The sequence below is a fragment of the Oncorhynchus keta genome, chromosome 4, assembly GCF_023373465.1.
Source record: "Oncorhynchus keta strain PuntledgeMale-10-30-2019 chromosome 4, Oket_V2, whole genome shotgun sequence".
NCBI classification, from domain to species: domain Eukaryota; kingdom Metazoa; phylum Chordata; class Actinopteri; order Salmoniformes; family Salmonidae; genus Oncorhynchus; species Oncorhynchus keta.
In genome coordinates, this window is record NC_068424.1 from 4,727,611 (window position 1) to 4,752,825 (window position 25,215).

The 25,215-nt window shown below is 44.3% G+C and overlaps 1 protein-coding gene across 1 annotated transcript in view; it reads right to left on the reverse strand.

Moving 5' to 3' along the window:
• The window catches only part of LOC118375327 (potassium voltage-gated channel subfamily B member 2-like), a 337,287-nt gene that overhangs the window by 49,458 nt on the left and 262,614 nt on the right, over window positions 1-25,215 (reverse strand). The window lies entirely within an intron of this gene.

The following is a 25,215-nucleotide window of genomic DNA, read 5'->3' on the forward strand; positions in this document are numbered from 1 at the left end:
TCAGCAGCCCTCCCTTTGCTGCAGGAACACTTTTCAGTCATCACACACCTGCTTGGGTACGTGCTCTGCCCTTTCAAAAGTGGAGGATAAAAGAATTAAGGATGGAAAAGGAAAGCCCTGCTTCAAACGTGTGGATCAATGAGAGATGTTTCTTATTCAAGGCAGATAGGCTTGTCGTGGTCAATATATATTGAAGGGAAGGGAATGTTCTACCTTGCTTTGTAGAATACGTAATTGATTACACAAGTCAAACTAGCAGAGCTCTTTCAACCAATCCCCCTCCACCTATTTCAAACGGAGTGCATATAAAGACCATGCTTCATCAACTGTACAAAAGGAAACGTTTCTGATAGCGATGGAGCTGAGACAAACAGTACCCGAACAGCAGAAGACGTAGGGGATACCAACATCCTTGTCAAATGCATTGAAGTTATTGTTGAGGTAACCTTGAGACAGGTTTGGAAATGTCTTGAGTCTCTGCAGTTATTTATCTTTATTTAACTAGGCGAGTCATTTCTTATTTTCAATGACGGCCTAGGAACAGGGGGTTAACTGGTCTCGGAACAGTGGATTAATCGGTCTCGGAACAGTGGGTTAACTTGTCTAGGAACAGTGGGTTAACTGCCTGTTCAGGGGCAGAACGACAGATTTGTATCTTGTCAGCTCGGGGGTATGAACTGGCAACCTTCCAGTTACTAGTCCAACGCTCTAACCACTAGGCAACCCTACTGCCCCGGTTAGGGTCTACACTACAAATAGAACTCGATGCAATTTGCATGCCATACAAGGTGGCTGTAAATTGGTAAAGCTGTCACCAGTTTCCAACAGAATCCAACAGTTTTAAAGAGAAACATCTGACAGTAGCAGGGTTGCTACAACAAATGGAAAATGCTAAGTTTGTTGGTACACTACTTATGCTAAACCAAGTTCTCTCTACTATGAACTGGCTTTCCAAAATCTTTGGAAAAAAAATCAGACATGCTACTCATGTCTCAAGAAGGTAACAAAACAAGATGTTATGAATGACCTGAGTGAACACACTGTCCCCAGTGGCTGTTACGCTGCTTTGGAACTGCATAGAGACCAACCTCGCAGGGGATGCAGTTAATCCACAGCCGGAGCTTCGAGGAGGTCTGTCCTGCGGTACAACGGAGCTGCCGAATAACCTGGACAACCACTTCAAGGAAGCCTCCTCTGTGTTTTATCCCAACCTGCCACCAAAGTCAACAGATGCCCACTTCAGAACAAATAGGGATAACCATGTCCAAGTGCTGTGTGACCAGTTGAAGTTTGATGAAGACCAAAACCTAAACCAGTGGAGGAACTTTAAGGCTGGTTGGCTGACTGACTTGCTGGCTGACTGACTTGCTGGCTGACTGACTTGCTGGCTGACTGACTTGCTGGCTGAATGACTTGCTGGCTGACTGACTTGCTGGCTGACTGACTTGCTGGCTGACTGACTTGCTGGCTGACTGACGGGCCACCCCCAAGTGGTAAGGGTAGGTTACAATCAGCCACGCTGATCCTCAACACAGGGGTACCTCAGGGATGCGTGCTCAGTCTCCTCCTGTACTCCCTGGTTCACTCATGACTGCCCGGCCTGGCACAACTCCAATACCGTCATTAAGTTTGCAGACGACACAACTGCGGTAGATCACCGACAACGACAAGACAGCCAAACTAACATCGTCCAAGCACACCAAGACAGTCGTGAAGAGGGCACGACAAAACATTCTGCCTCAGGAAACTGAGAGCCTGGTATGGCTGCCTGGTATGGCAACTGCTCGGCCTCAAGGCACTACAGAGGGTAGTGCGTACAGCCCAGTACATCACTGGGGCAAAGCTTCCTGCCATCCAGGACCTCTATACCAGGCGGTGTCAGAGTAAGGCCCTAAAAATGGTCAAAGACTCCAGCCACGCTAGTCATAGATTGTTCTCTCTGCTACCGCACGGCAAGCGGTACCAGAGTGCCAAGTCATAGACTGTTCTCTCTGCTACAGCACGGCAAGCGGTACCAGAGTGCCAAGTCATAGACTGTTCTCTCAGAGTGCCAAGTCAAGTCAGACTGTTCTCTCTGCTACCAGACCAAGTCATAGACTGTGGTACCGGAGCGAGCCAAGTCATCTCTCTGCTACCACACGGCAAGTGGTACCGGAGCGCCAAGTTCTCTCTGCTACCACACGGCAAGTGGTACCAGAGCGCCAAGTTCTCTCTGCTACCACACGGCAAGTGGTACCGGAGCGCCAAGTTCTCTCTGCTACCACACGGCAAGCGGTACCGGAGCGCCAAGTCATAGACTGTTCTCTCTGCTGCCACATGGCAAGTGGTACCGGAGCGCCAAGTCATAGACTGTTCTCTCTGCTGCCGCACGGCAAGTGGTACCGGAGCGCCAAGTCTAGATCCAAGAGGTTTCTAAACAGCTTCTACCCCCCAAGCCATAAGACTCCTGAACATTTAATCAAATGAATACCCAGATAATTTGCATTGCTCCCCGCCTTTTACACTGCTGCTACTCTCTGTTGTTATCATCTATGCTACTAGCTCTACCTACATGTACATATTACCTCAACTAACCGGTGCCCCCGCACATTGACTCTGTACTGGTACCCCCTTTGTATAGTCTTGCTATTGTTATTTTACTTCTGCTCTTTAATTAATTGTTACTTTTATTTCTTATTTCTTATTCATATTTTATATATATATATATAGACACTTAAAAAAACTGCGTTGTTGGTTAGGGGCTTGTAAGTAAGAATTTCACTGTAAGGTTGTATTCAGCATTTCAAGGTCTACTTACACCTGTTGCATTTCACTGTAAGGTCTACCTACACCTGTAGTATTCAGCATTTCACTGTAAGGTCTACCTACACCTGTTGTATTCAGCATTTCACTGTAAGGTCTACCTACACCTGTTGTATTCAGCATTTCACTGTAAGGTCTACCTACACCTGTTGTATTCAGCATTTCACTGTAAGGTCTACCTACACCTGTTGTATTCAGCATTTCACTGTAAGGTCTACCTACACCTGTTGTATTCTGCATTTCACTGTAAGGTCTACCTACACCTGTTGTATTAAGGATTTCACTGTAAGGTCTACCTACACCTGTTGTATTCAGCATTTCACTGTAAGGTCTACCTACACCTGTTGTATTCTGCATTTCACTGTAAGGTCTACCTACACCTGTTGTATTCAGCATTTCACTGTAAGGTCTACCTACACATGTTGTATTCAGCATTTCACTGTAAGGTCTACCTACACCTGTTGTATTCAGCATTTCACTGTAAGGTCGACCTACACCTGTTGTATTCGGCACATGTGACTAATAACATTTGATTGGATTTGATTTGACTGCTTGGCTGGCTGACTGGCTGGATGATTGGCTGGCTGTCTGGGAGGTGCCTGACAGTATTTTATCCTGAAGAGGTCAAGAGAGCAAGCCATCCTAAGCATGAAAAAACCTTCAGCTATATTGTTGTCACGGCAACTGTTTGCCTCTGTCAATCCAATGTGGTGGTGGAAAGAGGGGCAAGTGCATTGAAGAGAATTAAGACATGACATGCTCTCTATACCCTCCTCCACATCTCCCTAAACGGGCCAGAGAGAATGTCCCTGGAGCGCAAGAAGATGCTCAGTGAGGCAACCAAGTTATACTCTCCCTCAAAGAGGTTATCCCCAAGAACAGAAGAAGAAGAAGAGGCCTTAAAGGACAAAGAGGTTATCCCCAAGAACAGAAGAAGAAGAAGAGGCCTTAAAGGACAAAGAGGTTATCCCCAAGAACAGAAGAAGAAGAAGAGGCCTTAAAGGACAAAGAGGTTATCCCCAAGAACAGAAGAAGAAGAAGAGGCCTTAAAGGACAAAGAGGTTATCCCCAAGAACAGAAGAAGAAGAAGAGGCCTTAAAGGACAAAGAGGTTATCCCCAAGAACAGAAGAAGAAGAGGCCTTAAAGGACAAAGAGGTTATCCCCAAGAACAGAAGAAGAAGAGGCCTTAATGGACAAGAGAGTCCATATTGAGGGAGAAGGTGTTAATTCACAAGAGAGTCTAGATTGATAGATAGAGCACTACATGAATCAAACATGCTTAAAAAACAGGACATAAAAGTAGAGGGTGTAAACTAACACACCTAACATGAAAACAACTACACACAACACATGACGGGAAACAGAGGGTTAAATACAAGTAGCTTAATTGGGGAAATGTAAACCAGGAAACAAGACGAGACAAATGGATATATGGCTAGAAAGGCGGTGTCGAACTCCGCCCGAACAAAGAGCCGCCAGAACAAGGAGCCGCCAGAACAAGGAGCCGCCCGAACAAGGAGCCGCCAGAACAAGGAGCCGCCAGAACAAGGAGCCGCCAGAACAAGGAGCCGCCAGAACAAGGAGCCGCCAGAACAAGGAGCCGCCAGAACAAGGAGCCGCCAGAACAAGGAGCCGCCAGAACAAGGAGCCGCCAGAACAAGGAGCCGCCAGAACAAGGAGCCGCCAGAACAAGGAGCCGCCAGAACAAGGAGCCGCCAGAACAAGGAGCCGCCAGAACAAGGAGAGGGGCTCACTTCGGCAGAAGTCGTGACAGTTGGCTATTTACTTAATTTTTCTGTTTTAAAGAAATACATAATTTGAAAAAACAAACATCATTCATATCAATTCATATACAATCTTTGTCCCCAAGTGCAGTTGCAAACCGTAGTCTGGCTTTTTGTTATGGCGGTTTTGGAGCAGTGGCTTGTTCCTTGCTTAGAACTCGTTTTACTATGGATATAGATACTTTTGTACCTGTTTCCTCCAGCATCTTCACAAGGTCCTTTGCCTGTTGTTCTGGGATTGATTAGCACTTTTCACACCAAAGTACTTTCATTTCTAGGAGACAAAATTCTTCTTCTTCCTGAGCGGTATGACGGCTGCGTGGTCCCATGGTGTTTATACTTGCGTACTATTGTTTCCTGCCTGCTTCAGCGACTCATCTCGGGAGTATCTCCTCTCCTGCATGCTTCAGCGACTCACCTCGGGAGTATCTCCTCTCCTGCATGCTTCAGTAATAATAATAATATAATAATATATGCCATTTAGCAGACGCTTTTATCCATTACAGTCATGTGTGCATACATTCTCTCCTGGTGACTCAGTGACTCATCTCGGGAGTATCTCTTCTCCTGCCTGCTTCAGTGACTCATCTCGGGAGTATCTCCTCTCCTGCCTGCTTCAGCGACTCATCTCGGGAGTATCTCTTCTCCTGCCTGCTTCAGCGACTCATCTCGGGAGTATCTCTTCTCCTGCCTGCTTCAGCGACTCATCTCGGGAGTATCTCCTCTCCTGCCTGCTTCAGCGACTCATCTCGGGAGTATCTCTTCTCCTGCCTGCTTCAGCGACTCATCTCGGGAGTATCTCCTCTCCTGCCTGCTTCAGCGACTCATCTCGGGAGTATCTCCTCTCCTGCCTGCTTCAGTGACTCATCTCGGGAGTATCTCTTCTCCTGCCTGCTTCAGCGACTCATCTCGGGAGTATCTCCTCTCCTGCCTGCTTCAGCGACTCATCTCGGGAGTATCTCCTCTCCTGCCTGCTTCAGTGACTCATCTCGGGAGTATCTCCTCTCCTGCCTGCTTCAGCGACTCATCTCGGGAGTATCTCCTCTCCTGCATGCTTCAGTGACTCATCTCGGGAGTATCTCCTCTCCTGCATGCTTCAGTGACTCATCTCGGGAGTATCTCCTCTCCTGCATGCTTCAGTGACTCATCTCGGGAGTATCTCCTCTCCTGCCTGCTTCAGTGACTCATCTCGGGAGTATCTCCTCTCCTGCCTGCTTCAGTGACTCATCTCGGGAGTATCTCCTCTCCTGCCTGCTTCAGCGACTCATCTCGGGAGTATCTCTTCTCCTGCCTGCTTCAGCGACTCATCTCGGGAGTATCTCCTCTCCTGCCTGCTTCAGCGACTCATCTCGGGAGTATCTCTTCTCCTGCCTGCTTCAGTGACTCATCTCATGAGTATCTCCTCTCCTGCATGCTTCAGTGACTCATCTCAAAGGTATCTCCTCTCCTGCAGATTCAGTGACTCATCTATTATCTCTTCTCCTGCATGCTTCACACTCATCTGACAAGTATCTCTTCTCCTGCCTGCTTCAAACTGACTCATCTCATGAAAAGGAGTATCTCTTCTCCTGCCTGCTTCAGTGACTCATCTCCTGGAGTATCTCCTCTCCTGCCTGCTTCAGCGACTCATCTCGGGAGTATCTCCTCTCCTGCCTGCTTCAGTGACTCATCTCGGGAGTATCTCTTCTCCTGCCTGCTTCAGCGACTCATCTCGGGAGTATCTCCTCTCCTGCCTGCTTCAGTGTGACTCATCTCGGGAGTATCTCTTCTCCTGCCTGCTTCAGTGACTCATCTCGGGAGTATCTCCTCTCCTGCCTGCTTCAGCGACTCATCTCGGGAGTATCTCCTCTCCTGCCTGCTTCAGTGACTCATCTCAGGAGCCTATCTCTTCTCCTGCATGCTTCAAGACTCATCTCGGTACTCCTCTCCTGCCTGACTTCAGGTACTCATCTCGAAAGTATCTACTTCTCCTGCCTGCTTCAGTGACTCATCTCGAAAGACTAGTATCTCCTCTCCTGCCTGCTTCAAGACTAGGTCATCTCATGAAAGACTAGGTATCTCCTCTCCTGCATGCTTCAGTGACTCATCTCGAAAGAGTATCTCCTCTCCTGCATGCTTCAGTGACTCATCTGAAAGGAGTATCTCCTCTCCTGCATGCTTCAGTGACTCATCTAATGAAAGGAGTATCTCCTCTCCTGCCTGCTTCAGGTACTCATCTCGAAAGGAGTATCTCCTCTCCTGCCTGCTTCAGCGACTCATCTTGGGAGTATCTCCTCTCCTGCCTGCTTCAGCGACTCATCTAATGAAAGATCTCTTCTCCTGCATGCTTCAGCGACTCATCTCTAATGAAAGAGTATCTCTCTCCTGCATGCTTCAGTGACTCATCTCGGGAGTATCTCTTCTCCTGCATGCTTCTCATGAAAGACTAGGTACTGCATGCTTCATGAAAGACTCATCTCGGGGTACTGTCTCCTGAATGATTCAGGTACTCATCTAATGAAAGACTATCTCTGTCTCCTGCAAGACTTCAGGTACTCATCTCGGGAAAGCCTGCTTCAGTGACTCACCTCATGAAAGTACCTCCTTTCCAGTGGAATATCAATCTAACCTCAAAGGTATTACTGAGATAAGGTCACCTATTAAAACAACATGTCTCCTCTTTTCACATTCTGACAAGGAATTTGCGACACATAGCGGATGCCAAACTGAAGATGTGAAGTGTACATGAAAAGAGAAGCTATCTAACACAATTTCCAATCCACGGAAAAGGCCACAATTATTTTTTTGGGCTCCTGCGCAGCAATTACCTGAACACTCCCGATTCGACTAATCAAGTCGATGGTCTGAGAGAGGATGACACGTTGCCTCAGTGAGCAGTCGACCCCTGGATGACAGCTAAACAAACACAGTGAGCTTTGACAGAGAGACGAAGAGAAACACCTTTTTTTTAAGAGAGGATTACCATAAGACTGCAGTTAGACTGAACCCCTGACACACTGACATTGTCCGTCTGTAGTGTGAATAAACTCTTATCCTTCCCTCCTAAAATATCCGTACACTACAGTCTACACACCCTGCTACTAGCCTTTCACTGGGTACTGTCTAATGAAAGACTAGGTACTGTCTAATGAAAGACTAGGTACTGTCTATTGAAAGACTAGGTACTGTCTAATGAAAGACTAGGTACTCTCTAATGAAAGACTAGGTACTGTCTAATGAAAGACTAGGTACTGTCTAATGAAAGACTAGGTACTGTCTAATGAAAGACTAGGTACTGTCTAATGAAAGACTAGGTACTGTCTAATGAAAGACGAGGTACTGTCTAATGAAAGACTAGGTACTGTCTAATGAAAGACTAGGTACTGTCTAATGAAAGACGAGGTACTGTCTAATGAAAGACTAGGTACTGTCTAATGAAAGACTAGGTACTGTCTAATGAAAGACTATGTACTGTCTAATGAAAGACTAGGTACTGTCTAATGAAAGACTAGGTACTGTCTAATGAAAGACTAGGTACTGTCTAATGAAAGACTAGGTACTGTCTAATGAAAGACTAGGTACTGTCTAATGAAAGACTAGGTACTGTCTAATGAAAGACTAGGTACTGTCTAATGAAAGACTAGGTACTGTCTAATGAAAGACTAGGTACTGTCTAATGAAAGACTAGGTACTGTCTAATGAAAGACTAGGTACTGTCTAATGAAAGACTAGGTACTGTCTAATGAAAGACTAGGTACTGTCTAATGAAAGACGAGGTACTGTCTAATGAAAGACGAGGTACTGTCTAATGAAAGACTAGGTACTGTCTAATGAAAGACGAGGTACTGTCTAATGAAAGACTAGGTACTGTCTAATGAAAGACTAGGTACTGTCTAATGAAAGACTAGGTACTGTCTAATGAAAGACTAGGTACTGTCTAATGAAAGACTAGGTACTGTCTAATGAAAGACTAGGTACTGTCTAATGAAAGACTAGGTACTGTCTAATGAAAGACTAGGTACTGTCTAATGAAAGACTAGGTACTGTCTAATGAAAGACTAGGTACTGTCTAATGAAAGACTAGGTACTGTCTAATGAAAGACTAGGTACTGTCTAATGAAAGACTAGGTACTGTCTAATGAAAGACTAGGTACTGTCTAATGAAAGACTAGGTACTGTCTAATGAAAGACTAGGTACTGTCTAATGAAAGACTAGGTACTGTCTAATGAAAGACGAGGTACTGTCTAATGAAATGAAATCAACTTTTATTGGTCACATACACATGGTTAGCAGATGTTAATGCGAGTGTAGTGAAATCCTTGTGCTTCTAGTTCCAACAGTGTAGTAATATCTAACAAGTGATCTAACAAATTCACAATACCTAAAACACACAAATGTAAAGGAATGATTGAGAATATGTACATGTAAATATGTGGATGGCCGAACAGCATAGACAAGATGCAGTAGATGGTATAGAGCACAGTATATACATATGAGATGAGTAATGTAGGGTATGTAGACAAGATGCAGTAGATGGTATAGAGCACAGTATATACATATGAGATGAGTAATGTAGGATATGTAAACATTATTAAAGTGGCGTTATATAAAGTGACTAGTGATACAGTTGAAGTCGGAAGTTTACATACACTTAGGTCGGAGTCATTAAAACTTGTTTTTCAACCACTCCACAAATTTCTTGTTAACAAACTATAGTTTTGGCAAGTCGGTTAGGACATCTACTTTGTGCATGACACAAGTCATTTTTCCAACAATTGTTTACAGACAAATTATTTCACTTATAATTCACTGTATCACAATTGCACTGGGTCAGAAGTTTACATACACTAAGTTGATGGGGCCTTTAAACGACTTGAAAAATTGCAGAAAATGATGTCATGGTTTTAGAAGCTTCTGATAGGCTAACTGACATCATTTGAGTCAATTGTAGGTGGACCTGTGGATGTATTTTAAGGTCTACCTTCAAACTCAGGGCCTCTTTGCTTCACATCATGGGAAAATCAAAAGAAATCAGCCAAAACCTCAGAAAAAGATGGTAGACTTCCACAAGTCTGGTTCATCATTGGGAGCCAATTTCCAAATGCTTGAAGGTACCAGCAAGGAAGAAGCCACTGCTCCAAAACCGCCATAAAAAAGCCAGACTACAGGTTGCAACTGCACATGGGGACAAAGATTGTACTTTTTGGAGAAATGTCCTTTGGTCTGATGAAACAAAAATAGAACTGTTAGGCCATAATGACCATCGTTATGTTTGGAGGAAAAATGGGGAGGCTTGCAAGCCGAAGAACACCATCCCAACCGTGAAGCATGGGGGTGGCAGCATCATGTTGTGGGGGTGCTTTGCTACAGGAGGGACTGGTGGACTTCACAAAATAGATGGCAACATGAGGTAGGAAATTCATGTGGATATATTGAAGTAACATCTCAAGACATCAGTCAGGAAGTTAAAGCTTGGTCGCAAATGGGTCTTCTAGATGGACAATGATCCCAAAGATACTTACAAAGTTGTGGAAAAATGGCTTAAGGACAACAAAGTCAAGGTATTGGAGTGGCCATCACAAAGCCCTGACCTCAATCCTATAGAACATTTGTGGGCAGAACTGAAAAAGCGTGTGGGAGCAAGGAGGACTTCAAACCTGACTCAGTTACAGCAGCTCTGTCAGGAGGATTGGGACAAAATTCACCCAACTTATTGTGGGAGGCTTGTGTAAGGCGACCCGAAACGTTTGACCAAAGTTCATCAATTTAAAGGCAATGCTACCAAATACTAATTGAATGAATGTAAACTTCTGACCCACCGGGAATGTGATGAAAGAAATAAAAGCTGAAATAAATAATTCTCTCTACTATTATTCTGACATTTCACATTCTTAAAATAAAGTGGTGATCCTAACGGACCTAAAACAGTGAATTTTTACTGGGATTAAATGTCAGGATTGGTGAAAAACTAAATGTCACATCATCCCATTACTGATTATATCATCACCTGGTCCTTTCATATCATCCCATTACTGATTATATTATCACCTGGTCCTTTCATATCATCCCATTACTGATTATATTATCACCTGGTCCTTTCATATCATCCCATTACTGATTATATTATCACCTGGTCCTTTCATATCATCCCATTACTGATTATATCATCACCTGGTCCTTTCATATCATCCCATTACTGATTATATTATCACCTGGTCCTTTCATATCATCCCATTACTGATTATATTATCACCTGGTCCTTTCATATCATCCCATTACTGATTATATTATCACCTGGTCCTTTCATATCATCCCATTACTGATTATATCATCACCTGGTCCTTTCATATCATCCCATTACTGATTATATTATCACCTGGTCCTTTCATATCATCCCATTACTGATTATATTATCACCTGGTCCTTTCATATCATCCCATTACTGATTACTGATTATATCATCACCTGGTCCTTTCATATCATCCCATTACTGATTACTGATTATATTATCACCTGGTCCTTTCATATCATCCCATTACTGATTATATCATCACCTGGTCCTTTCATATCATCCCATTACTGATTATATTATCACCTGGTCCTTTCATATCATCCCATTACTGATTATATTATCACCTGGTCCTTTCATATCATCCCATTACTGATTATATCATCACCTGGTCCTTTCATATCATCCCATTACTGACTTATATCATCACCTGGTCCTTTCATATCATCCCATTACTGATTATATTATCACCTGGTCCTTTCATATCATCCCATTACTGATTATATTATCACCTGGTCCTTTCATATCATCCCATTACTGATTATATTATCACCTGGTCCTTTCATATCATCCCATTACTGATTATATTATCACCTGGTCCTTTCATATCATCCCATTACTGATTATATTATCACCTGGTCCTTTCATATCATCCCATTACTGATTATATTATCACCTGGTCCTTTCACATCATCCCATGACTGATTATATTATCACCTGGTCCTTTCATATCATCCCATTACTGATTATATCATCACCTGGTCCTTTCATATCATCCCATTACTGATTATATTATCACCTGGTCCTTTCATATCATCCCATTACTGATTATATTATCACCTGGTTATATCATCCCATTACTGGTCCTTTCATATCATCCCATTACTGATTACTGATTATATTATCACCTGGTCCTTTCATATCATCCCATTACTGATTATATTATCACCTGGTCCTTTCATATCATCCCATTACTGATTATATCATCACCTGGTCCTTTCATATCATCCCATTACTGATTACTGATTATATCATCACCTGGTCCTTTCATATCATCCCATTACTGATTATATTATCACCTGGTCCTTTCATATCATCCCATTACTGATTACTGATTATATTATCACCTGGTCCTTTCATATCATCCCATTACTGATTATATTATCACCTGGTCCTTTCATATCATCCCATTACTGATTATATTATCACCTGGTCCTTTCATATCATCCCATTACTGATTATATTATCACCTGGTCCTTTCATATCATCCCATTACTGATTACTGATTATATTATCACCTGGTCCTTTCATATCATCCCATTACTGATTACTGATTATATTATCACCTGGTCCTTTCATATCATCCCATTACTGATTATATTATCACCTGGTCCTTTCATATCATCCCATTACTGATTATATTATCACCTGGTCCTTTCATATCATCCCATTACTGATTATATTATCACCTGGTCCTTTCATATCATCCCATTACTGATTATATTATCACCTGGTCCTTTCATATCATCCCATTACTGATTACACCTGGTCCTTTCATTATATCATCACCTGGTCCTTTCATATCATCCCATTACTGATTATATCATCACCTGGTCCTTTCATATCATCCCATTACTGATTATATTATCACCTGGTCCTTTCATATCATCCCATTACTGATTATATTATATCATCACCTGGTCCTTTCATATCATCCCATTACTGATTATATTATCACCTGGTCCTTTCATATCATCCCATTACTGATTATATTATCACCTGGTCCTTTCATATCATCCCATTACTGATTATATTATCACCTGGTCCTTTCATATCATCCCATTACTGATTATATTATCACCTGGTCCTTTCATATCATCCCATTACTGATTATATTATCACCTGGTCCTTTCATATCATCCCATTACTGATTATATTATCACCTGGTCCTTTCATATCATCCCATTACTGATTATATCATCACCTGGTCCTTTCATATCATCCCATTACTGATTATATCATCACCTGGTCCTTTCATTCATCCCATTACTGATTATATCATCACCCATTACTGGACCTTTCATATCATCCCATTACTGATTATATTATCACCTGGTCCTTTCATATCATCCCATTACTGATTACTGATTATATTATCACCTGGTCCTTTCATATCATCCCATTACTGATTATATTATCACCTGGTCCTTTCATATCATCCCATTACTGATTATATCATCACCTGGTCCTTTCATATCATCCCATTACTGATTATATTATCACCTGGTCCTTTCATATCATCCCATTACTGATTATATTATCACCTGGTCCTTTCATATCATCCCATTACTGATTATATTATCACCTGGTCCTTTCATATCATCCCATTACTGATTATATCATCACCTGGTCCTTTCATATCATCCCATTACTGATTATATCATCACCTGGTCCTTTCATATCATCCCATTACTGATTACTGATTATATTATCACCTGGTCCTTTCATATCATCCCATTACTGATTACTGATTATATTATCACCTGGTCCTTTCATATCATCCCATTACTGATTATATCATCACCTGGTCCTTTCATATCATCCCATTACTGATTATATTATCACCTGGTCCTTTCATATCATCCCATTACTGATTACTGATTATATTATCACCTGGTCCTTTCATATCATCCCATTACTGATTACTGATTATATTATCACCTGGTCCTTTCATATCATCCCATTACTGATTATATTATCACCTGGTCCTTTCATATCATCCCATTACTGATTATATTATCACCTGGTCCTTTCATATCATCCCATTACTGATTATATTATCATCATCCCATGACTGATTATATTATCACCTGGTCCTTTCATATCATCCCATTACTGATTATATTATCACCTGGTCCTTTCATATCATCCCATGACTGATTATATTATCACCTGGTCCTTTCATATCATCCCATTACTGATTATATTATCACGTGGTCCTTTCACATCATCCCATGACTGATTATATTATCACCTGGTCCTTTCATATCATCCCATTACTGATTATATTATCACCTGGTCCTTTCATATCATCCCATTACTGATTATATTATCACCTGGTCCTTTCACATCATCCCATGACTGATTATATTATCACCTGTGGAAGTAGCTCAACAGTATCCATACAACTCCACTCCTGAGGCTTCCTTCCTTCCTTCCTTCCTTCCTTCCTTCCTTCCTTCCTTCCTTCCTTCCTTCCTTCCTTCCTTCCTTCCTTCCTTCCTTCCTTCCTTCCTTCCTTCCTTCCTTCCTTCCTCCCTCCCTTCCTTCCTTCCTTCCTTCCTTCCTTCCTTCCTTCCTTCCGGCAGTACAGTACTATGTGTGTGTGTGTGAGTGTGTGTGTGTGTGTGTGTGTGTGTGTGTGTGTGTGTGTGTGTGTGTGTGTGTACGGCAAGCTGTGTGTGTGTGTGAGTGTGCGCTGCGCTGTGTGAGTGTGCGCTGCGCTGCGCTGCGCTGTGTGTGTGTGTGAGTGTGCGCTGTGCTGTGTGTGTACAGTAAGCTGTGTGTGTGTGTGAGTGTGCGCTGCGCTGCGCTGTGTGTGTACGGTAAGCTGTGTGTGTGTGTGAGTGTGCGCTGCGCTGTGTGTGTACGGTAAGCTGTGTGTGTGTGTGAGTGTGCGCTGCACTGTGTGTGTACGGTAAGCTGTGTGTGTGTGTGAGTGTGCGCTGCGCTGTGTGTGTACGGTAAGCTGTGTGTGTGTGTGAGTGTGCGCTGCACTGTGTGTGTACGGTAAGCTGTGTGTGTGTGTGAGTGTGCGCTGCACTGTGTGTGTACGGTAAGCTGTGTGTGAGTGTGAGTGTGCGCTGCGCTGTGTGTGTACGGTAAGCTGTGTGTGTGTGCGCTGCGCTGCGCTGTGTGTGTGTGTGAGTGTGCGCTGCGCTGTGTGTGAGTGTGAGTGTGCGCTGCGCTGTGTGTGTACGGTAAGCTGTGTGTGTGTGTGAGTGTGCGCTGCGCTGTGTGTGTGTGTGAGTGTGCGCTGCGCTGTGTGTGAGTGTGAGTTTGCGCTGCGCTGTGTGTGTACGGTAAGCTGTGTGTGTGTGAGTGTGCGCTGCGCTGTGTGTGTGTGTGAGTGTGCGCTGCGCTGTGTGTGAGTGTGAGTGTGCGCTGCACTGTGTGTGTACGGTAAGCTGTGTGTGAGTGTGCGCTGCACTGTGTGTGTACGGTAAGCTGTGTGTGTGTGTGAGGTTCTCCGTTACATATGCTGTGTGTGTGTGTGAGGTTCTCCGTTACATATGCTGTGTGTGTGTGTGAGGTTCTCCGTTACATATGCTGTGTGTGTGTGTAAGGTTCTCCGTTACATATGCTGTGTGTGTGTGTAAGGTTCTCCGTTACATATGCTGTGTCTCTCTCTCTCTCTCTCTCTCTCTCTCTCTCTCTCTCTCTCTCTCTCTCTCATCATTGCTCCCTTGTCAGCCTCTAGCCCTTCAGCAGGTCTCTAGCCCTTCAGCAGGTCTCTAACCCTTCAGCAGGTCTCTAACCCTTCAGCAGGTCTCTAACCCTTCAGCAGGTCTATAGCCCTTCAGCACGTCTCTAGCCCTTCAGCAGGTCTCTAACCCTTCAGCAGGTCTCTAACCCTTCAGCAGGTCTCTAGCCCTTCAGCAGGTCTCTAGCCCTTCAGCAGGTCTCTAACCCTTCAGCAGGTCTCTAACCCTTCAGCAGGTCTCTAGCCCTTCAGCACGTCTCTAGCCCTTCAGCAGGTCTCTAGCCCTTCAGCAGGTCTCTAGCCCTTCAGCAGGTCTCTAGCCCTTCAGCAGGTCTCTAGCCCTTCAGCAGGTCTCTAGCCCTTCAGCAGGTCTCTAACCCTTCAGCAGGTCTCTAGCCCTTCAGCACGTCTCTAGCCCTTCAGCAGGTCTCTAGCCCTTCAGCAGGTCTCTAGCCCTTCAGCAGGTCTCTAGCCCTTCAGCACGTCTCTAGCCCTTCAGCAGGTCTCTAACCCTTCAGCAGGTCTCTAGCCCTTCAGCAGGTCTCTAGCCCTTCAGCAGGTCTCTAACCCTTCAGCAGATCTCTAGCCCTTCAGCACGTCTCTAACCCTTCAGCAGGTCTCTAGCCCTTCAGCACGTCTCTAGCCCATCCATGACGTTTTATGACACAGATGTCTGTGTGAGCGAGGGAATGGAAGAGAAAGAGCTAGAGAATTAAAGAGGGGTTTTATATCAGAGCTAATTAAACTGTGTTCTTCCTCTGTGTCCTTTCCCTCAGAGGTGAGAGGGGGAGGGAGCCCCCCAGCCTCCCTGCGATGGAACAAAGTCATTAACCTCTGCTTCCTACATGATAACATCCGCCTCAGATGTACAGAGATACTTGTAATAACAACATGTAATATAACATGCACACGCAATGTACCTTTCAGCATCTACCACACACTCTGTAGTAGAACTCTGTGGTAGAACTCTGTAGTAGAACACTGTGGTAGAACACTGTAGTAGAACTCTGTGGTAGAACACTGTAGTAGAACACTGTAGTAGAACTCTGTGGTAGAACACTGTAGTAGAACTCTGTGGTAGAACACTGTGGTAGAACTCTGTGGTAGAACTCTGTGGTAGAACTCTGTGGTAGAACACTGTAGTAGAACACTGTGGTAGAACTCTGTGGTAGAACACTGTAGTAGAACTCTGTGGTAGAACACTGTAGTAGAACTCTGTGGTAGAACACTGTAGTAGAACTCTGTGGTAGAACACTGTAGTAGAACTCTGTGGTAGAACACTCTGTATGGAGCCTATTTATAGACCTACTGTATGGAGCCAAAATATAGACCTACTGTATGGAGCCAAAATATAGACCTACTGTATGGAGCCAAAATATAGACCTACTGTATGGAGCCTAAATATAGACCTACTGTATGGAGCCAAAATATAGACCTACTGTATGGAGCCAAAATATAGACCTACTGTATGGAGCCTAAATATAGACCTACTGTATGGAGCCTATTTATAGACCTACTGTATGGAGCCTATTTATAGACCTACTGTATGGAGCCTATTTATAGACCTACTGTATGGAGCCTATTTATAGACCTACTGTATGAAGCCTAAATATAGACCTACTGTATGTAGCCTATTTATAGACCTACTGTATGGAGCCCATTTATAGACCTACTGTATGAAGCCTAAATATAGACCTACTGTATGGAGCCTAAATATTGACCTACTGTATGAAGCCTATTTATAGACCTACTGTATGGAGCCTAAATATAGACCTACTGTATGAAGCCTAAATATAGACCTACTGTATGGAGCCTAAATATTGACCTACTGTATGGAGCCTATTTATAGACCTACTGTATGTAGCCTATTTATAGACCTACTGTATGGAGCCTATTTATAGACCTACTGTATGGAGCCTAAATATAGACCTACTGTATGGAGCCTAAATATAGACCTACTGTATGGATTCTAAATATAGACCTACTGTATGGAGCCTATTCATAGACCTACTGTATGGAGCCTATTTATAGACCTACTGTATGGAGCCTAAATGTAGACCTACTGTATGGAGCCCATTTATAGACCTACTGTATGGAGCCTATTTATAGACCTACTGTATGGAGCCTAAATATAGACCTACTGTATGGAGCCTATTTATAGACCTACTGTATGAAGCCTATTTATAGACCTACTGTATGGAGCCTATTTATAGACCTACTGTATGGAGCCTATTTATAGACCTACTGTATGGAGCCTAAATATAGACCTACTGTATGGAGCCTAAATATAGACCTACTGTATGGATTCTAAATATAGACCTACTGTATGGAGCCTAAATATAGACCTACTGTATGGAGCCTATTTATAGACCTACTGTATGGAGCCTATTTATAGACCTACTGTATGGAGCCTATTTATAGACCTACTGTATGGAGCCTATTTATAGACCTACTGTATGAAGCCTATTTATAGACCTACTGTATGGAGCCTAAATATAGACCTACTGTATGGAGCCTAAATATAGACCTACTGTATGGAGCCTATTTATAGACCTACTGTATGGAGCCTATTTATAGACCTACTGTATGGAGCCTAAATATAGACCTACTGTATGGAGCCTAAATATAGACCTACTGTATGGATTCTAAATATAGACCTACTGTATGGAGCCTAAATATAGACCTACTGTATGGAGCCTATTTATAGACCTACTGTATGGAGCCTATTTATAGACCTACTGTATGGAGCCTATTTATAGACCTACTGTATGGAGCCTATTTATAGACCTACTGTATGAAGCCTATTTATAGACCTACTGTATGGAGCCTAAATATAGACCTACTGTATGGAGCCTAAATATAGACCTACTGTATGGATTCTAAATATAGACCTACTGTATGGAGCCTAAACATAGACCTACTGTATGGAGCCTATTTCTAGACCTACTGTATGGAGCCTATTCATAGACCTACTGTATGGAGCCTAAATATAGACCTACTGTATGGATTCTAAATATAGACCTACTGTATGGAGCCTAAATATAGACCTACTGTATGGAGCCTAAATATAGACCTACTGTATGGAGCCTAAATATAGACCTACTGTATGGAGCCTATTTCTAGACCTACTGTATGGAGCCTAAATATAGACCTACTGTATGGAGCCTATTCATAGACCTACTGTATTGAGCCTTAAAATTAATCAATAGGATAAGAATTTGGGATCTGGCAATTGATTATTCCAAAAGGGTAAATGCAGACGGCTAACGCCATGCCTCAGCCTATTCATTAGCATTTCGCTGCATCAGTTGGGCTGAAAGTGATCTTGTTTATTGCTAATAGCTGATAATACAGGTCATGCACACAGACTATGAAATATAAATGCCTCAGTATCTTCACATCGTTTTAGCATATCATTTTGTTGTGGAAGGTCATCCCGATACGTAAAGCTCATTAGAGATCAGTGATACGATCTCCCTGTTCCTTCATCTTGTTCAACTGTTATCATGCACCTGCAAATAGAAGATTGCTCAGTTGTGCGAGTGCCTTTTTTAAAAATGTTGAACTTATCATTTGACCAATGTGTTATTGGGCTCATTTATATTTTAGTGTCAGCATACTTTAGTTTTAATTTATTTTGGAGTATAAAAGTCAGCAGAAAAGTAATCAGTCCTTCCACATCAACATTCTAGGAGGGAATTCAACCTCCCACCATGACCTTTTCCTACACTGGTACACGTTTCTTCCAAAACAAACACTCTTCCTCCCCCCCTTCGCTCCCTCCATCTCCCTCTTTCTCTCCCTCTCCCTCACTCCCTCTCTCTTACCCTCTCACCCTCTCACCCTCTCTCTTTCCATCTCCCTCTTTCTCTCCCTCTCCCTCTCCCCCTCTCTCTCACCCTCTCTCTCCCTCTCCCTCGCTCCCTCTCTCTTGCCCTCTCACCCTCTCTCTTTCCATCTCCCTCTTTCTCTCTCTCTCCCTCTCCCCTCCCCTCTCTCTCTCCCCCCCCTCTCTCTCTCTCTCTCTCTCTCTCTCTCTCTCTCTCTCTCTCTCTCTCTCTCTCTCTCCATCTCCCTCTTTCTCTCTCTCTCTCTCTCTCCATCTCCCTCTTTCTCTCCCTCTCCCGCTCTCTCTCCATCTCTCTAACCACTAAACCCTTACTCCATCTATTACGAAGCTTTGTGTGAATCTGTGTCTGTGTTTGACTCTCTGTGTGTGTGTGTGTGACAGGCAGAAAGGCAGTCTGGACTTCAAAAAGCTGCAGACGAAATAGCAAACATGCCGTTGGTCGGTCGGTCAGAGCTGTGTAACCCTCAACTGTTAATATTCATGTAAACCACATACACACACACACACACACACACACACACACACACACACACACACACACACACACACACACACACACACACACACACACACACACACACACACACACACACACACACACACACACACACACACACACACACACACACACACACATGTCGTTGACACGCTCACTCTCAGCCCACACCTCCACACTGCTGGATGTCTTCACCGTATTCAACAACAAAATAATATCTTACAAGCTCTTCTGTCTCTCTCATCTCGCTCTTCTTTCAGATCTCTCTCTCTCCTCTCTCTCCTCTCTCTCCTCTGTCTCTTCTCTCCCTTCTCCATTCCCTCAGATCTCTCTCTCCTCTCTCTCCTCTGTCTCTTCTCTCCCTTCTCCGTTCTCTCGTTCTACTCTCTCCTCTCTTTCATCTGTCTCTTCTCTCCCCTCTCCGTTCTCTCGTTCTACTCTCTCCTCTCTTTCATCTGTCTCTTCTCTCCCCTCTCCGTTCTCTCGTTCTACTCTCTCCTCTCTTTCATCCTTCTCTTCTCTCCCCTCTCCGTTCTCTCAGATCTCTTTCTCCTCTCTTTCATCTGTCTCTTCTCTCCCCTCTCTGTTCTCTCGTTCTACTCTCTCCTCTCTTTCATCTGTCTCTTCTCTCCCCTCTCCGTTCTCTCGTTCTACTCTCTCCTCTCTTTCATCCTTCTCTTCTCTCCCCTCTCCGTTCTCTCGTTCTACTCTCTCCTCTCTTTCATCCTTCTCTTCTCTCCCCTCTCCGTTCTCTCGTTCTACTCTCTCCTCTCTTTCATCTGTCTCTTCTCTCAACTCTCCGTTCTCTCGTTCTACTCTCTCCTCTCTTTCATCCTTCTCTTCTCTCCCCTCTCCATTCTCTCAGATCTCTCTCTCCTCTCTTTCACCTGTCTCTCCTCTCCCTGTCCTCTCTCATTACTGTGAATTAGTATGGCTGCTTTGCTTTGCTTTGACCTGCTGTCTCTCATCCTGATGTATAAGGACAGTGAGCAGCGGAGGGCCACAAAGAAGAAAGAGAGGGACACATACAGACACACACACAGAGACACACACACAGACACACAGACACACACACACAGAGACACACACACAGACACACAGACACACACAGAGACACATACAGACACACACACACACAGACACATACAGACACACACACAGAGACACAGACACACACACACAGAGACACATACAGACACACACACACAGACACATACAGACACACACACAGAGACACAGACACACACACACACACACAGACACAGACACACACACACAGACACACACAGAGACACAGACACACACACAGAGACACAGAAACACACACAGAGACACACAGAGGAGACACACACAGAGCCACAGACACACACACAGAGACACAGAAACACACACAGAGACACACAGAGGAGACACACACAGAGACACACAGAAGAGACCCATACAGAGACATACAGCTGGACACCATCAGATGAAAAAGACAATTCTCTCACTCTCTGTTTCTCTCTCTGTTTCTCTCTCTGTTTCTCTGTCTGTCTGTCTGTCTGTCTGTCTGTCTGTCTGTCTCTGTCTCTGTCTCTGTCTCTGTCTCTGTCTCTGTCTCTGTCTCTCTCTCTCTCTCTCTCTCTCTCTCTCTCTCTCTCTCTCTCTCCCTCTCTCTCTCTCTCTCTCTCTCTCTCTCTCTCTCTCTCTCCCTCTCTCTCTCTGTGTCTCCCTCTCACCCCTCTCTCTCTCATCCCTCTCTCTCTCATCCCTCTCTCTCATCCCTCTCTCTATCACTCTCTCTCTCTCTCTATCGCTCTCTCTCTCTCTCTCTCACCCCTCTCTCTCTCTCTGTCTCTCTCATCCCTCTCTCTCTCTGTGTTATCCTCAATGACTAAGCGTCACATTGCTCTCTGAGTCCGTGTTACCATAGAAATGAGGAGAACATTACAGAGTAGAGTAGAGAACAAAAGCTGGTAAAATACAGTAAGATTACAGAGTAGAGAACAAAAGCTGGTAAAATACAGTAAGATTAGAGAGTAGAGAACACAAGCTGGTAAAATACAGTAAGATTACAGAGTAGAGAACACAAGCTAGTAAAATACAGTAAGATTAGAGAGTAGAGAACACAAGCTGGTAAAATACAGTAAGATTACAGAGTAGAGAACACAAGCTAGTAAAATACAGTACGATTAGAGAGTAGAGAACACAAGCTGGTAAAATACAGTACGATTACAGAGTAGAGAACACAAGCTGATAAAATACAGTAAGATTACAGAGTAGAGAACACAAGCTGATAAAATACGGTAAGATTACAGAGTAGAGAACACAAGCTGGTAAAATACAGTAAGATTACAGTGTAGAGAACACAAGCTGATAAAATACAGTAAGATTACAGAGTAGAGAACACAAGCTGATAAAATACAGTAAGATTACAGAGTAGAGAACACAAGCTGATAAAATACAGTAAGATTACAGAGTAGAGAACACAAGCTGATAAAATACAGTACAATTACAGAGTAGAGAACACAAGCTGATAAAATACAGTAAGATTACAGAGTAGAGAACACAAGCTGATAAAATACAGTAAGATTACAGAGTATAGAACACAAGCTGGTAAAATACAGTAAGATTACAGAGTAGAGAACACAAGCTGGTGAAGTGTATCATCTTACATTTACATTTGAGTCATTTAACAGACGCTGTTATCTAGAGAGACTTACAGGAGCAATTAAGGTTAAGTTTCTTGCTCATGGGCATGAAAGTTTCTTGTGTGGACTGCATCATTTTGTGTGGACTGTATCATCTTGTGTGGACTGCACCATCTCGTGTGGACTGCATCATCTTGTGTGGACTGTATCATCTTGTGTGGACTGTATCATCTTGTGTGGACTGTATCATCTCGTGTGGACTGTATCATCTTGTGTGGACTGTATCATCTCGTGTGGACTGTATCATCTTGTGTGGACTGTATCATCTCGTGTGGACTGTATCATCTTGTGTGGACTGTATCATTTTGTGTGGACTGTATCATCTTGTGTGGACTGTATCATCTTGTGTGGACTGTATCATCTTGTGTGGACTGCATCATCTTGTGTGGACTGTATCATCTTGTGTGGACTGTATCATCTTGTGTGGACTGTATCATCTTGTGTGGACTGTATCATCTTGTGTGGACTGTATCATCTTGTGTGGACTGTATCATCTCGTGTGGACTGCATCATCTTGTGTGGACTGTATCATCTTGTGTGGACTGTATCATCTCGTGTGGTCTGTACCATCTTGTGTGGACTGTATCATCTTGTGTGGACTGTATCATCTTGTGTGGACTGTATCATCTTGTGTGGACTGTATCATCTTGTGTGGACTGCATCATCTTGTGTGGACTGTATCATCTTGTGTGGACTGTATCATCTCGTGTGGACTGTACCATCTCATGTGGACTGTACCATCTTGGGCCATGTCCTCCTGTGTAATAAGATGTATGCCTTCTCACTGACTGCCTCCTAAAGATACGCTTCTTGTCTGAGCCCTTGAGTTACAGGAAGAGTGGCGGGGGGGATTTCATCAGTCTGTTTCCCCATTGACACCCTATTCCCTAAAATATGGTGCACTCCTTATGACCAGGGGCTCATAGGTCTCGGGTCAAAAGTAGTGCCCTATGTAGGGAATTGGGTACCATTTGGGAAGCAAAAGCCTTAGGTTTGAGGTGTCGTATTATCTTCACTCAAATCCACTGTCAGCTGGCCTTTAGGTGTCAAAAATACACTGACACTCATTTTCACGTTCCTAAAAATAGTTTCCGCTTTCAGTGTGACGACTGACACTTCTAACAGCGGCCACTAGATGGCGCTCTCGATCCCCTTTAGGTTCAGCACACACAGGTCACACGGCAGAGGACCTCTACCATTACTTCTGCTTAGGCATGATCAAGAGTGTACCGCAAGATAGCTTGAATCACAGCTAGAGAGAGAGAGAGAGAGAGAGAGAGAGAGAGAGAGAGAGAGAGAGAGGGAGAGAGAGAGAGAGAGAGAGAGAGAGAGAGAGAGAGAGAGAGAGAGAGAGAGAGAGATACCATGTAGATTGAGACTGACACAGTGAACAGTTCAGGGCCAACAATAGGTGGATTGGTAAGCATGCCTGTACCTGCTGTCAGCCAGCTATACTGAGAGAGACATGTGGCGGGAGGAGTTGCTTAACGTGTGTGTGAGGCTTTGGGGAAAGAGATGTGCCTCACCTCCGCTCATGTCACATAACTCAGCAGTTCTGGGATGAGGAGACACACACACACACACAGACACACACACACACACACACACACACACACACACACACACACACACACACACACACACACACACACACACACACACACACACACACACACACACACACACACACACACACACACACACACACACACACACACACACACACACACACACACACACACACACACACACACACAATCACATGAATGAACACACACACAGAGGGATGAGAGGGAGAGAGAAAGGGGGAGAAAGAGAGGTGTGAGAGGGAGACAGAGGGTTGAGATGCAGGGAGAGAAAGGGGTGAGATCTGGGGGAGAGAGGTTTTGAGCGAGAGAGGGGGGTGAGAGGGAAAGAGAGAGAGAGGAGTGAAAGAGAGAGAGAGGGGTGGACAGAGAGAGAGAGGGGTGGACAGAGAGAGAGAGGGGTGGAGTGGACAGAGAGAGAGAGAGGGGTGGACAGAGAGAGAGAGGGTGGACAGAGAGAGAGAGGGGTGGACAGAGAGAGAGAGGGGTTGACAGAGAGAGAGAGGGGGTGGACAGAGAGAGAGGGGTGGAGAGAGAGAGAGGGGGGGAGAGAGAGAGAGGGGTTGACAGAGAGAGAGAGGGGTTGACAGAGAGAGAGGGGTGGACAGGGAGAGAGAGGGGTGGACAGAGAGAGAGAAGGGGACTGAGAGGGACAGAGAGAGAGAGGGGTTGACAGAGAGAGAGAGGGGTTGACAGAGAGAGAGAGGGGTTGACAGAGAGAGAGAGGGGTGGACAGAGAGAGAGAGGGGTGGAAAGAGAGAGAGAGGGGTGGCCAGAGAGAGAGAGGGGTGGACAGAGAGAGAGAGGGGTGGACAGAGAGAGAGAGGGGTGGACAGAGAGAGAGAGGGGTGGACAGAGAGAGAGAGGGGTGGAAAGAGAGAGAGAGGGGTTGACAGAGAGAGAGGGTGGACAGAGAGAGAGAGGGGTGGACAGAGAGAGAGAGGGGTGGACAGAGAGAGAGAAGGGGACTGAGAGGGACAGAGAGAGAGAGGGGTTGACAGAGAGAGAGAGGGGTGGACAGAGAGAGAGAGGGGTGGACAGAGAGAGAGAGAGGGGTGGACAGAGAGAGAGAAGGGGACTGAGAGGGACAGAGAGAAGGGTGAGAGAGAGAGATGCTCAGCAGGCTCAGCAGTCTCAGCAAGACTTCACAAAATGGGACAAACACCAAATTGAGACTCTGCATGCAGAATTCTGCAAAAATATCCTCCGTGTACAACGTAGAACACCAAATAATGCATGCAGAGCAGAATTAGG